A 16,643-nucleotide genomic window follows, 5' to 3' on the forward strand; every position below is an offset into this window, starting at 1 on the left:
GATGATCCAGTTATGCAGGAGAATCTTCACTCCACATTGTTGATGGTTCACAAATCTGGTTCCATGAACCTTTGGAAATTTGTAAACCTGCACACACATTGCCTCAGCTGTTGATTTAAAATGCCTCTGAAATTTTCCTGATCGTTTCATAAGGTAATATATGTTCACCATGACATCCTACACCTGCTCAAAGTCCTTCAACTTCAACAGACTATCTTTCATTGCCAGCTCAACACAATGGGAGACACAGTGGGTAGTTAACAGCCATGGCCGCCCATCATTTCAGTCTTGTTACCAACCCAGAGTACACACCAGTATTGACAGAGGCACCATCGCTAGTAGCAGAAATCACTTTCTTTGTGTAGCTCTCACTTCCTATGATCACTTTACTTTTAAACACGTCATCGAGAGACTCTTTAATATTTTCAGCATTTGCTTCACCATACACATCAATATCTTGTAGGGCTGCTGTCAAGAAAACAGGTACACCAGCTTTCACTGCTTTTACTAAGTATCAGCTCTTTCTCGCTTCCAGTTTTTCTGGCTTGAGATCCATCACTTAAAACTGAGAAACACGCAACTGCCCTTACGAAAGATCAAAATTTGCCACAAGTTTGCATTCCTTATTTGTTACAAACTTGATACAAATTCTGACATCCAAACAAGCACCAATCTTGCTAGTCAGTTATATACACTTTGATTCAAAATAGGCTAAGTTTGCAGCAAGTATGTGTGGAGAGTGTGATGAACATTGCATCAAGTTTGTACAGAGAATGTAGAGGTCATTTTGTTTTTGTTTGTATTGAGTGTGCACCAAGCTTGGAGATGTGGGGGGGGGGGGGGGGGGGGATTCAATATCGTGGGCATGGTATCTGTTGCCTTAGCAACAACAGACATATACTGTTGCCCTGGTTACATTTCAGGGGATTTAGATGATTGTAATTCCTGACAGCGTCTTTTTCAAAGTAATGCTCACACAACATGTGGTACATGACATCATCGTGCTGCTACTCCCATTGTATTGTATACAAATGATTCTTTCTAAACTGGCTTATAATGTACTCTTTAGATATGTTTACCTTGTGAGCAGTAGATTCAAAAATTCACCTTAGAGTCATGTATCCAGATGTTAGGTTGAACATCTATGAAAAAGTTGAGAGGATATTACTACATCCAACACGCACTCACCCTACGACACATTCAACTATACTACACTGTAAAAAGAAAAAAACTTCTCGCACAATAAATTTTGTTAACTAAAAAACACAATATATTACTGCAGAATAAAACAGTATCTCTACTATAATAAACATACAATCTTTGTACTTTATACATAAAATGAGCTGTAAAATATATTCTTTTTGGCATATATGTACAGTACACTCTAATTCAAAACATTCCCTGACAATGGAATTTAGATTGAAAAATGGTAAATTCTGTCTCTTTAAAGAAGATCATACAGATCACAATTTTTTTAAATGTGTACCAAATAGAAACTGAGTGGTGAAAAAATATTAAAGTCTCATAGATAGTTAACTATGAAAAACTTATTCAAAAATTTTGTAATTTTTGTGACATATATACTTTTGTTGACGAATAAAATTCACTTTAAACATTTCAAAATACCTTTCCGATTGAATGTACATGGAAAACATAAGAGTTTTAACTTAATGTTGTATTATTACATGTTCAAATCAAAACGCAAAATCATCGAAAAACATTGTCCAGAGCTACAAAAAAATAAAAACTTCATGGGATGACCTTGACTTAACAGCGATATTTGAACAGACACTTAGTGTTCAGTCCAACTTCAAAAAGCAAACAACTAAACACAACCACATTCCACATCACTTGGATGATAGATTAGTTCCGCCGAGTCCAAAATATTGCTTCCACCGTAAGATACTGACAACTGTGACGAAAATAACTCTGCCATGTCCGATTTGTCCAATGCACAGCATGCAGTGGAGTTTCTATCATAAGAACCAATGCAATGATCGATAGGGACAGTCTCACTTCTTGTCATCATGATGTTCTCAATGAACAGTGGTTGGTTTGAAATGGTCCTCTGTGGCATGGAAAGTGTCAAAGCAGCAAACTCTAGCTTGAAACTTAACTGAAATCCCGCGGAATTGTCCAAGGTCATTTGAGTGTATTAACGGACATCCATGATCCACTGAATGTGTTTAACTTACATAAACTCTCGGTGTCGAACGGAGGCAATGTGTCCTTCATGATTCAAACAACAATTGTACTCCCAAATCTCTTCTTTGCTCCTTTAATCGTCGGATGACAGAAATAGTCTACAATTTCCCCCAAAAACAGCAGGTAAAAACGTTGTAAATTTGACTGCTGAAGCAGTGCATGATCCATGACTTGCTATGGTGCAGTGGAATTCAAATGCTGGTGTTGGCCAAATTAGCCAATCAAGTGTCTCTCTTCACGACATGTGATCTTGTAAGGTCGAAGTTCAAATACATAATAGGCTGTGTGACCTGTGACCTCGATGCTCTCATTTGTCTGAAACGTCAGTTTCTCGAGAAATGGGAGAGTATATTACTTTTTTACCAACTTTTATGCACTTGAAATCAATCATTTGAAGACATTTGGTGTCAGCTGGGATCCATGGTCTTTGGACATGTGTAATAATGCAAGTAATCATTTATAGCCGTGGCAATGACTTTTCCCTGCTCTGAGCGTACTCAGTACTGGTATGACAGTGTGAATGTGTTTTGGCGGACACATGACAGGTACTTTCAGTGGTTACGACTAGTGAACGGAACAAAAAAGTCTTTAAATGGAATTCGAGTACCATTTTTGGATCCTTATCATTTAAAATATGTCCAAGGAAATTGTTTGAAAAATGGCAGCTTAGTTGACTTTTGATGTTTTTCATTCATGATGTTGCAATGGTTTGATATGGAGGTAGCTACCTCAATGGTTTTTATAAATTTGTGCATTCCACGCGTAACCTAATTCATATGTGTTTAACAACCGAGAGTATTTAAAAAATTTTGAATAAAAAAGAATTAATTTGTCATTTTGTACAATGAACACAGGGTACGTAGTTCGATCATTGTTTCAATTCTGTGACAAAACAGTGCCACGTGGGACAGCTAAAAAAATCTGAAGTTCGTACCAAACTTGATTTGTATTTCACATATATCTACAAGCTTGGTACAAATGTCACAACTACCATGGTGAAAATCCCATAGTGTGTACCAAACTAGTACAAACTTGGTGCATATTTCACATGTTCAATTAAAGTGTGTATCAAATTTGTAACATATATGTACTAATATGTAGCAAGTTTTGATCTTTCGTACGGGTGAGCACAGAACTTTGGCTATTTTCCTACGGATAGCTTGGGCCAAATAATTGACAAATTCTTTTGCCTTTATACTGCTGTCTGAACCTTGTATCAGCCTTACATCATTTGCTTTTTGGACTCTGACCAAAGTTGCAAAAGTACTTAAGGGCTGACCACCAACTGCCATCAAGTAGGCAGATTTTAACAACTTCCTGTATATATGCTTCCCTTGCTTGCTGGTGAATTGCCTCGTCGATACGTGGCTGTGTATGCAGTTTTTTCTTGTGTTCTGTCTGTGCTATCATCCTGGCTCACTGAGATGCTACTAGTACCACTGTGAAGCTTGTCCAAGCTCACTAGCACTGCCGCATGATGACCCTAAAATTTGATTACATAAGAGCAGATAAAAAGGCAATGTCCCACTAATACTTTTGGTCACTTTTAAATCTATATTTAATACCGATTAACATTTTACACAGGTTTCACAAATTTCACAAAGAACAAATTTACTTTTTATCGACCATTTTTTTTCTTGAAAACATCCTGCGTAAGCTTATTGATCACGCTCGACGTGCAGGTGCTGTTTACACATATGTATTGTCTTAGAGTGAGTTGTTACAAACACAGAAAAATGGTCACCAAATGGTCACCAGAGTGTACTTCAAAGTTTGTGCAAAATTTATCGATTAATACCACGAATGGCCATGTGACCCTTTGTCCTGGACGTGCATATAATTGTGAAAACCAACTGCAGCCCTTTTGTTCTCATGCAAATTAGTAAACCGCCACACTTTAATTCATATGTAAATTAGTAAACCCAACACTTTTCTGAATAGAAGTGTTGGGTTTACTAATTTACATATGAATAAAAAGTGTGGCGGTTTACTAATTTGCATACATTACATCCCTCGCCCAAATAACTCTGACAATACACCAAAATATATTGTGCAAATTGCAATTTTATATAATGTAACATTTAACTATCACATAGTTATGGTCCCTGTTTTTGAACCTTTCTATATTGATATACAAATATCATCGGATGCACATTTGTCACCGTCTCCCGATACTTGAGCTTCTACTGAGGCTGTGTCTGTAGGTTGGCGAGATATTACAGCCACATTTGTGGCGGAGGCGGCGGCGAAGGCGAAGGCAGCATCTTCGTCATCGGCGTTGGGGTCGGGGGGCTTTGGTGGTTGTAATGCATCGGATACATTCTTCTGTAGGGAGCTGCAAGTGCGTTTGTAAGCGCGGAGACCGTCGTCTGATCTATGACCAGTTCTTTCTTTTATCAGTTGTTCATCAAACCCCTGCTTGTATAGAGAAGTTGCTGCTGTAACCTGAAGAATATAATGAAAGGGATGTCTCAGTGTATAAGCATATATAGGCAAACCTTAAATAGAGAATCAATTTATGACTATCATATGTTGAGAATTGTTGAATGAAACATTTAAAAATTTGCAGAAACACTTGCAATAAAATGCAGAAATTTACCTTGCCAGAATGCCCAGTGTGGTATCCATCTATGCCAGCAATCTCACACATTTTCTTTAATTAGTATACTGTCGGATTGTGTTAATCCCAATCTTCTGGGAAGAGAACTTTATGGCATTGGTAGTTGTCTTCTTTGGTAGTGGCCGACGGTAGAATGCACCTTTACTTGGAATTAATCCATGCAAGCAATTCTTTAACAGTTTCACTACACAGCATGGATTCGATGGATCACTATACTGGCGGATATTCTTGTATGATACTTTGCGGAAATTGTAAAAGCCACCTTGATTATTTTTGCATGGTCGTCCATGGAATCCGACAAATTGTCCTTCTTTATCCGTTCCAAACACAAACTGTGCTGTTCTGCCTGTAAATTGTTGTGCTCGTCCGATGCTCTCAAAGCGAAAACCTTTGAGACGTAAAAATACACAGCATAATTCACGTTCTGGGCGTTGTCGATGGAGAAAACCTTGTCCCATAATTGTCCTTCATCCTCCCGAGTAAACGATTGGGCCTGTCTTTTTTCCACACCTATGCCACTCCTGTCTGTCTTTTTCATGACGCCGTCTATTGTATGGTGGAAGTCTTGGAACTCTCCACGATTGGTATCCATGAAAGCCAGATCTGGACGGCGACATTCATCTCGCAAATACCGTTGTATACCACTGCACAACACTCTCAGGCTTTGGGAAGGATATTGTGAGCCGCATTGTTGGCGAACTTCAACAACAAAACGGCACAACCAAAAACATAACTCACTTGCCTCAATATCTCTGGTAAGAGCAGGCACGAGTGTATACATTTCACTGCTTTTCACTCCTGAATTTGTAATGCGTTGGTTTCTGTTTCGACCCCAGGAATCCCATACGTTGACGCCCTAATTAGTAGACTTGGTTGTATTTCTTGGTACACGTGAACGCTGTATTTCAGCTAATTCCTCTGCACCCACAGGCTCGGCAAAACGTGACAGCTCTTAATGTGCTTTCGTAAGTTTGAAATCTTCCTGCAAGTCTTGTTCAACAGAGGCAGTGGCGGTATCAAACTTGAAAAGGTCAAATTGGGAAACGTAGCGCTCGATGTCGCTATCATATTCGCCTTCTGAAATGTCAAAGAAGCTGTCCGTCACGTCCATCCTCCACGAGGGCTTGACACAAATGAACTTCCACGTGTATAAATAATTAATTCAACCAGGTGTGAATGTTTCAAAATGGGCCAATCAGAGCACAAACATTGCGTAGAACGCACATGGTTTCTCATCAAACAACCTCTGATTCATATGTAAATAGGTATCGATCATCGTTTACTTCATGGCCGTTCAGTACTCGCATTGATAAGATCAATTTTATTTCAAAATTCGTTATATTTCGTGTATAAGTCGGAAATACCACTCGTGCCTCGTGACGTTTACACGCTTCTGACCGAAACTGTACGGTTTCCATTGTAAACCCACTCCAACTCGTGGTATTTCCTATACAAATACTGGCAGACACCACGATGCTCGGGTTAAGGGTCATCGACCTGAGCGCAATCGATAGGTAACGTCGCGTTATTTATTGCACAGTTACCTACGAGTGCGTGAATATCAATAGACTGAGGTTTGGCTACATGTTTTACGTGAACGCGTAGCTAGAATCAACATTGGCGTTGATGACAATGACGTACACGTTCAGGTGAAAAATCTGTTTGGCTACGCGTTATGTCACCATTTCGTATGGCACGCGCAAAAAATGATTCGGCTCCGGTCCATGTAGTCTGTTTCTGCATCACAGGGATTAGGGATAGGTCAATCGTAGCTGTGGAAACGCAGCAATATGTGGCGGGGTAGGAGGGGTCTATGCGGGTCATCAACAGATCAACCGTGGCGGGGTTGACCTTTGATGACCCGCATAGACGCACGCTACCCCTGGCACAGATATCTGCTTTTCCACAGTGATTACCCAGTACGCTGCGAATCCATGAAGTAATTTACATAAAAATAACGTAAACACATGAATAGCTTTGACTATGTCACTATCATTTATCCAACTAACAACATGCATGCATGATCCATAGTTTATATTATGTTTTGCTACCTAAAGATGGAAATAAATTTATACATTTGCGTGAAAACAGCCGATCCTAGCCGTCGTCTGCACATACGCGACACCAACTCCGTGTATGTCGAGAACATGCGCACTGGTCGATGACATTATCGAAGAAATTTGTGATGTTCTCGTTCGCGTAAAATGTGTGGCCAAACCTATCTCCTTCGGAACAATCACTAGAGGCCCGCGTTATTTAATTATTTAGCAGTGTACACATAGTGACAGAGGCATAAAATGAAATACAAAACAAAAGAATTAAAGATCGAAAACACTTCGCAAGAGAGAGATGAAAAAAGTCATCCCAAAATAGGCCCACGTGTTTGCAATAGTTTGGAGGACGTTCAGGACCCATCATTATTCTGTTTCACTAAAATATGCAGATAATTCAAACTTGACAGAGTGTTGTTAAAATTTAATGACTAGACAAAAACTAACATACCCTAGATGACAAATGCCTCCTAACATTGAACTTGGTCACAGAATTAGTACCAGTTGCGTATATTTGGACATCGTTTTTAACCTGGCCTCTGATCATGCTGTCTGCTAGTATTTTATCGATATATTTAGCACAAACTTTGCAACACTTCCGTGACCATTTGCCGACCATTTTCTGTGATTTCGACGCGATATCCGATTGCATCACCAACACACCACTTTAAATATGTTTCTAGTTGTACGCTGTTGCCCTTTGTAGCTGTCATCGCCATCGTGTGTAGCCTAATAAATGAAATAGGCCACGCGACAATCTCACTTACTTTTAAGTCGATTTAAATATGCTTGCTTTGATTGACTAATTTATAACAACTCACTCCAAGACAATACACATGTAAATACCACGTGCACATCGCTCTGCTCGCTCGCCTACCGCTCGTACGAATTAAAATCCATGCCAAAGATATGTACTTGGAGCAAATAATTTATATAATGTAACGGTCGATAAAAAGTCAGTTCAGTAGATTTCGACGTACGGCACCTTAAGTCACCCAGCGCGAAGTCATCACAGTCAAATTCGAGTGTTGGAGATGTACACGTGTACAAATCTCGCCAGGCAATCCGGGTACTTGCTGGTTCTTAAGTCATTTTTGCGTTACAGCATGGTGAAAAAAAATGATTGAAGTACCAAACCAATATTCAAAGTTTCAACGTACATAAATGACATAATTATTTTTTCACACAATTTCTGTATCATTCGCTATTCTGCACAATCTGATCTCTCAATCACCTTGCTCATGTACGTTTTACCTGCTGAGGTCACTCGGCGGTCAAGAATAATGATATAAAAGCCAAGGAGTTTTGCTGAAAACCATACCATAATAAAGATGGAAAACAATAACATTGACACACAATTTTTATTTTTTTTTTGTAAAATCATCACTTTTAATCATCATTCGTTCACATTCATATTTGCTATATGATGGCCCTCAAAAGGGCCGTTTTTGAGCAATACACAGCATGAGGCTGAGCATCTCTCTGGGTAGCCATTGTCATCGCTGTCGGAGCTTGGCATGTTGTCCTCCACTTGTTGTAATCTGTGGAGGACAAATTCATATTGGGCCGCATTTCGGTAATACACATCAGCCAACGATTTTATCGTACCTTCTATGTCCTCAAAAATATATCCAAACTCAGCATTAATTTGTTGTCAAAACACTTTCGCATGCAGGTGCTCTAAAATCCAATCTTTTCGGACGAGACAATCGCGTAAAATTGTCTCCAAATAACCCGTTCTCACAACACTAGGCCGATTTGAATGCAAAACTAAAAACTCGTCGATAGATCGCCGAGATGGGCCGGGTGACCAAACAGCCATCGTGCAACAATGAAAGTTATCCGTGATTTGATTGAGACAAACGGTTGACCGGTATACTTAGCTGATTAATATTCATGATATTATGTAAATCTGTATGGGTTTTATTCCATATATGGGTAGCACAATGCAAATTTCAGTGTGCGTATACCACGCGTATATGGGTCAAATGCGACTGCGTAGTTCTTTACTGGAGATCGGACAAGCATGAACACTGAAGTGCCATGCGCCCACCGAATGAAGAGGGCAAACCTTAATGTGTTCCAGTAAAGCAAACGTTTGCCCATAAATCAAATATTACATAATCTTAAAAAACTGAATTTTTGTATTCATTTTTCTTCAGTTTTTGATGAAGTAGTAAGTCATTCAGCATAAATGACAGAGTACATATCACATAAATAGTTATGATTCTGGTTTTTCTTACGTTTTTAGCTCACATTTGGTTCACCAATGTGACGTTATCGTATTAGCTGAAGTCTGTGGCGTCTGTATGTATGTGTGTACGTATGTACAGTATGTCCGTCAACATGAAAAACACGCAAACAGCTGCACATTTCAGCTTGGTATTTGGTGTGTGGATACATCATGGGCATAGATGGCATACATAGATGGGATTTTGTTCAAATGAAGTCTGCATTGCCAAAATTGTGCTATTGAGCTTACAAAATTGTGAAAATTGTCAAAAATGAATAACTCAAGAACCGCTGTTTTGATTGCTTGAAAATTTTTGCGCAAGTACCTGAGGTGAACCCAATACAGTTTTATGAATATCGTGACGATATCTTTAATTTTGTATTTTTGCTTAAGTTTTTGGTGATTTTTCTCATTTTAAGTAAAAAATTTTCTTCTCTGAAACAGCCAGCCCAATCGCTCTCAAATTTGTGTTGCTCTTCTAATTTGTTGAATTTATGACAAAATTGGGAAAATTACTATTTTGGGGCAATTTTTGTCAATTTTGGTTAACAAATCTTAAAAAGTATTCTCTTTTTAAAGCTTCTGGACAGACAGCTTTTATATGTGGTACACAGATGTCCAGAGGTGACAATAGTTAGATATGTGTAAACTGTCCTGAAATATATAAATTTGTGTTTTTAAGACAACTTTGTTATTTTTGGTCAAGAAAACTTCTTCTCAAAATCACTTATCTGATAGCTTTGTAATTAGGCGTAAAAGTCCTGAGGGATGTTAGATGAATTTTCTGCTCAAAGTGTTGTGAAACTGCCAAATTTGTATATTAGGTCATACTTGGTATGTACCAGTATATATATACCAAAAAGAGCTTATATGGTGAGTCGGTGGCGTCTGTATGTCTGTATGTCTGTATGTGTGTATGTATGTATGTGCGGATGTATGTCCATCACACGCAAAGGCTCCTATACCGCCAAAGCTACCATCTCAGTGTTTGGTGTACAGGTAGATGCAGGAGTTGAGATGTGACATTGTTCAAGTGAACATGTCAGTGTCAAAAATATGCAAATGAGGTAAGAAAAAGGGGAAATCCTGCAAATGTACAGGAGTGGTGGCATGCCAATGACTGAAACAGGCTACTCCACTAATCTTGAGTCATTTTCTGTCATTGTTTATGAACTGTTACATATTAACAGATCTGCTCAAACTATGAGGGACTAGCTGTGTTGAAACATTCTCTGCTATGCATGTTGCTAAAGTTGACCTCCAGTACCTAAAGTTTCAGACCTTATTTACTTCTGTCATTCTTGTTTTTCTGGTTTAAATATTCCTTGTTGTTTTTCTAGTTGTACTGTGCAGAAATCATTGTCATAACATCAACGTAGAATTTTCCTGCACTGAACAGATAGAAACAACACTTATTGTTGATCTTTGGTACCCATACTTGTATGTACCAATTCTGATCAAATATACACTGTATAATTGCGGTATTTTTTAGCTCCGCTGTCAGCGACGCAGAGCTTATCAAATAGGTTGATTTTCCGTCATTTTCGTTTATAGTTGTCGTCCGTCAACAATTGCCTTCTCCTCTGAAACCGCAAGTCCGATTGCTTTGAAATATCATATGCAGTTTACTTAGGGTGACTTCAGTCAGATTTGTTCAAAATCATGGTGACATTTGCATATTTGTATTTTTAAGGCAATTTTTGTCATTTTTGGTAAAAAAATCTTTAAAAATCTTCTTCTTCAAAACTACCAGACCGAGAGCTTTGATATTTAGTACATATGTCCCTAGGCATAATGTCTTTCAGATTTGTTCAAATTGTGCAGAAATATGCAAATTTGCATTTTTACCTTCTCGTGTCTATTTATAGACAGAAGGTATTAGAGTTGAAAACCAGTATGCTGCTGTCAACTACTTCCGTCTGTCAAGACTTCCGTCTGTCAAGATCCGTTGACGTCATGCCATTGTGATGGGTCATATCATAATTGGTGGGGTGTTCATGGCTCAGGTTGAGGTGTGGAGAACGATTTTGAGCTGTGACAAAAATCAAAAGGGACTTAGCGGCATAGCCACAGTGTTAAGCCTTTCTCCAAGGTTTCTTAGTTGACTACAATCTATTACAGACTACTGAGCTGAGTTAGGGTAGGTACTCACTTTGTGTTTGCTCACTCTGTGAGCACTAGTGTTTGGTACTGAGTTGCGTGGATATCCCCTCATGGCCTCACGTGATATGGGCCTGTTGCATAATCTGCAGAGATGATCATATGCCTCTGAGTCTGAAAACGGTCATTGTGTAAGCCTGTCGGCATTTTCCTTGCATTTTTTCTCATTTAATTTTGCAAATATCGGCGAGTACCTCAATATTTCAAGATAACCCTTTCTTCCCAATCGTTTCCTGGAGTTTCAGAGTCATATGAACGAAAATGAGTGAAAGTTTTAGACAGGAAAATCGGACGTCGGCCATGTTCAATGTTTACAGTACAATCAGAAGTTTATGTGGAGGAATTAACCAACAAACACTGTTCATGATGCCCACCCTCTAGAGGCAGACCTTCCTATATGAAGTACCACATTTGATGCTTGTGGAAAGCTTGACCACACAAAGGAGCATTTAAACTTAGAGAAAATGACGAATTGAGTAAGAAGGTATTCTGAAAATGTCAAATACTGAGGAAAAATGCGCAAATATTCAAAATAAACAGGTTAGCTGACTGGTCAGCTATAAAAAACAATGAAAATGTTTATGATCAAAAGTTTTTGAGATGCGCACATTTTAACAAATACAGAAATTATTAACATCATAAATATAAGACAAAACTATTTTTTCAGGGATGGGACAGGTTGGAAATGAGGGGTGAGAGACAACATGTGGATGCAGCCACACCATTTCATTTACAGCATACTTATTCACTGTGTTGTGTTCAAGTTCCATATTGTACTGACTGTCATACAAGGATAACATAAGCAAATCAAATCAAATTAGAAAAGGATCAATGCTGTGTGTGTGGATTTTGCTGAACATGGCTGATTTTAATATTTCGCCCTATATATTTGGTATCCAGCGAAGGCATATTTTGATGTAAAGTCAAAATTAACACTACATTGCTGACAATATACCGGTATGTTACCGTGAACTTTTTTTTATAAATTATAGTATAGTAGTACTTCGAACAGATTAACAATTATCGTAATGTCAACCCATAATTTTACATCACAAAGACTGTAATTCTGCCAATTTTTTTTGTTTTTCAGTCATTTATAAATTTTGCACTGCACAAGATGATTGAACAAATTGCAATGTTTGAATTTGTAAACTCAAAGAATAAAAATCCTTTGGTCACAGATTCAAATTATTTTTTGAAAAGAAATTTACTTTTAAACACTTTTAGATATATTCTTTACACGGTCATGTATTTCAAGGAAAATATGCCTATTAAAAACAGTAATTTCTTCACTTTCAATTATTTTCAATACTATGACAATTATCAGCCATGAGGTTATACAAACACAAGACCAGATAAGCGTTTTTCATCATTTCCACATGACTCTTTGGAAAATCCATTAAAAACAGTTAAAAGTGACTTAAAATGATCACTTGGTTACAGATGCCAGGTTGTGTATTTCACATGCACTCAGGTCAGTAGGGAAGTGCGTCATTACTATTTTGGACTGTTAATTCTTATTTCTGAATTATTTAACTTTTTTTCCACATTGAACTATCTTTAGGCAGTTTATACTGTAGCTTAGAATGTTTTTGATTGATGTATTTAATCATCTTTTGGGTTCTTTGGGTCCATATCCCACCTCATGCCCCTACATTGCCAACTACTATTTACCAACAACTCCATGCCAACAACCAATTACCTGACCTGGCCACACATTAGAGAAGGTACAGAGTCATTGACGGTATTTTTAAGGCAATATTTGCCATTTTTTGGTCAAAAAATGTATTTCTCAAAAAGTAATGGTCTGATAGTTTTGAAATTTTGTATACAGGTTTCTATAGATAAACTAAGTAATATATTGAATTTCTGATGAAATCTGCATTTTTTGGGCAATTTTTGCCATTTTTGGTCAAAAAATGTGTATTTCCAAAACTCCTCATCTGATAGCTTTGTAATTTAGTATACAGGTTTTAATAGATCACCTTAATGATATTTATTGAAATTACGATAAAATCTGCAATTTTGTATCTTTTGGGCAATTTTTGCCATTTTTGGTCAAGAAATGTGTTTCTCAAAAAGTACTGGTCTGATAGCTTTGAACTTTGGTATACGGGTTTTTACAGATGAACTAAGTAATATATATTGAATTTCTGATGAAATTTTTAATTGTGTATTTTTGGGGCAATTTTTGCCATTTTTGGTCAAAAAATGTGTCTTTCAAAAACTAATCTGGTAGCTTTGAAATTTGGTATATAGGTTTCTATAGATGAACTAAATGATATTTATTGAAATTATGATGAAATCTGCAATTTTGAATATTTGGGTCAATTTTTTCCATATTTGGTTCAATAAAACATGTTTCTCAAAAAGTACTGGTCTATCGGCTTTGAAATTTGGTATACAGGTTTCTATAGATGAACTAAATTTGATCTTTTGAAATTATGATGAAGTCTGCAATTTTTATTTTTGGGAGCAATTTTTGCCATTTTTGGTCAGAAAATTGTATTCTCAAAAAAATACTCATCAGATAGCTTTAGTTGACATGTTTTTAGGGATGACCCAATGTGATATATTCAAAGTATGATGAAATCTTCAATTGTGTATTTTTGCAGCTATTTTAGCCACTTTTTTCTAGCCACTGCATTGAGCTATCAAAGATTTCCACCTTCTTCATCAACGTGTGTCAAAAATAGTTATTCTCTACATAAACACAGCGGAGCTATATCGGCCGCTAGGTCGCTTGTTAGGTAATTTTCTCAGTTTGTGACCTTAAATGACCAAAACCAACCCAGGATATGTTTTGAGACATTTTCATAGGCTGTGAACATAATTTTGTCATATATGGTATCAATTTGTAGAAAAATTTGATTCAGAAAACAAAGCTCAGGTGAATTTTTCATTGTGGACCAGTTTTTGCAACTTTTCTATGTAAGACGCACAAGAACTGATGAGAAATTTGGATCCAGGATAATTCCAGATGTCATAATCACGCCCCCCCCCCCCCCCCCCTACCCCCGACAGTGGAAGGCATGTCACTATCTGTAACTACCTTAAGTGCTGTTTACATTAGAATGATAGCACTCGTAACATTAATTAAAAAATCCCCAAGATTGTAAATACATTTCCTGCCATCTGGCCTTATGTAATACCAAGGGATGGAACATTTGATATTCAGGAGGGGATAGGGTCTAGAAGATTGATGAGGTAGTCTGACTTTTTTACCAGGTCCCTTGTACATTTTTTACCCACTCCCACCTTTTCTTGTTATCAAGCCTTCTCTGTCTATTTTTTGTTGTTGACATTTGCTTAATATGTATTTAGGATCTGCTTGTCCCATTGCTATAGAAGTTTATATGCATGTTCCTTAAGATGACCTCCAGTGCCTAAGTTGGAGACCTTATTTGTTTTTGTCATTCTTGTTTTTCTGGTTTAAATATTTCACAAATGGACAAATTCAAACTGAATGTGAGCACATAGTGATGTTGACGGTATTTTTATTCATTTTCACAGCAAATTTCATGTGAAAGGCTGGTTGCTATGGTAACAATTTATGTTTTAATAGACAAAAACTTGAAAAATGACATGATGACAACAAAATGCCAGCCTACTACTATTTCTCAGTTGGTGCTACCATTTTCAAGACCACGATACTCAGTGCAAAGGGCAAAGAACTCCTGCACTGTTCATGGCAATACCTCTATCTTTTACTCATAATAAAAAACCTTAAAAGTCAAATTTTATATCTTCCAATTCTTGTCTACTTTTAGTATGTATTCCCCAAGCACAAAAGCGCATATTGATTTGTGTTGGAATTTGTTTGATGTTGGCTACTTTTTTAATTATTTTTACTGGACTAAGATAATACATTTTGACAGAAACACACAACATAAAACATGTTGACAAACACATATATCTATCTCTCAATCTAGTAAATACAATACAAACTTGACGTTGAGCAAAACTGAACAAAATTAGACATCCTAGCTTCCAGAATGAAAGAAACTTTCAGTGGGACAACATACATGTAGAAAAACAGGAAAATCTGGAACCAGACATCTCCTAATCCCTGTACTTTTGACATAAAACAGTATGTTAATTTTTAACAAGAAGAGGTTGCTACTAGAATAATAAACAAAGGCAATTTAGGTTACACTAGAAATGTTACCAGGGTTTCTCAATATCACTTGGCGGCACTATTTTTCATTTGCAAATACACTAAAGAACATTACCTTCCTTCCAGAAAAAGGTGCAGATACATTCGTAGAATATCATAGGATATTAGATAATGGCCCATATTAAGCAGGCATTCATCTTGCCTATCACATATTATTGACATAATTGCCACAAAAACCACGATGCAGACCAGTTACTATGGGTTAAAAAGTAATTACCGGTAGACAATTCTAAAAATAAATGCATGAAAATAAAGGATTTTTAAAAGTTGTAACAGCTAAAACAAGCCATAATCAATAAACGCAGTCTATGCTTGCAATTGTATCCAAGATCATGTATCTGAAGGTACGTGTTTGGCAGTAGATGATGATATCATTCACAAGTTGACATGCCAAATCAACATGAATATGTTTGGCATTAAGTGAAACCTCTTGTGAATAGGTTGACTCATGTTTCAGTCAGTTTATAGTATATTCAACGAAATCTGTGGCACAATCACACAATACATAAAATTGTGTCAATGGAATATGAAAATTGCGCTAGTTTTACACAGGCCCAGAGTTTCAAGGTAGCACCATACCACCAGTGACCAAGTCATTTTTTACTTTGCCAAGTAATGGTCCCAACATGACGCTTTGTTAATAAGATGAACTCACAAAAGACAGGGATAAAATCAAGTAAAGAAAGTCTTTAGATTTTGTCACCTCTACACATTTACAGGGGGATCAAAATAATTTCAGAGTCACTATAGGAAAAAATTTGCAAGACTGGAGCGAGAAAGTGACACTTTCTTGCAATTGGTGAGAATTTCTTGTCATTCTCACAGCTACTGGTGAAAATTCAAAAATTCTCACTGGCGAGCTGTGAGAAATGCACTCCTTGGTGAGATAATAGATTCTCACAGTGCTTGGTGAGAACATTTCCATTCTCACCAGTACTAGTGAGAATCTATTATCTCAAAACAAAACAAAAGAAACCTCTATAAAGAACACAATGATAATCACTTTTGCAAACTTCCAGTAAAGGGTTTGATAATACACATGTATTAGATGCAACTGTATTCAATTCTGCAGTAAAGATGAAGGAATGTGAGAATTGCTTAGATCCACCATGACACAGAAAATCCATTTGCTTTATCCATATTGCAGTGATGGAAATAACCGTTTACTATAAAGTTACTGTTCAGTTGTTTTACTCG

The sequence above is a fragment of the Ptychodera flava genome, chromosome 20, assembly GCF_041260155.1.
Source record: "Ptychodera flava strain L36383 chromosome 20, AS_Pfla_20210202, whole genome shotgun sequence".
NCBI lineage: Eukaryota > Metazoa > Hemichordata > Enteropneusta > Ptychoderidae > Ptychodera > Ptychodera flava.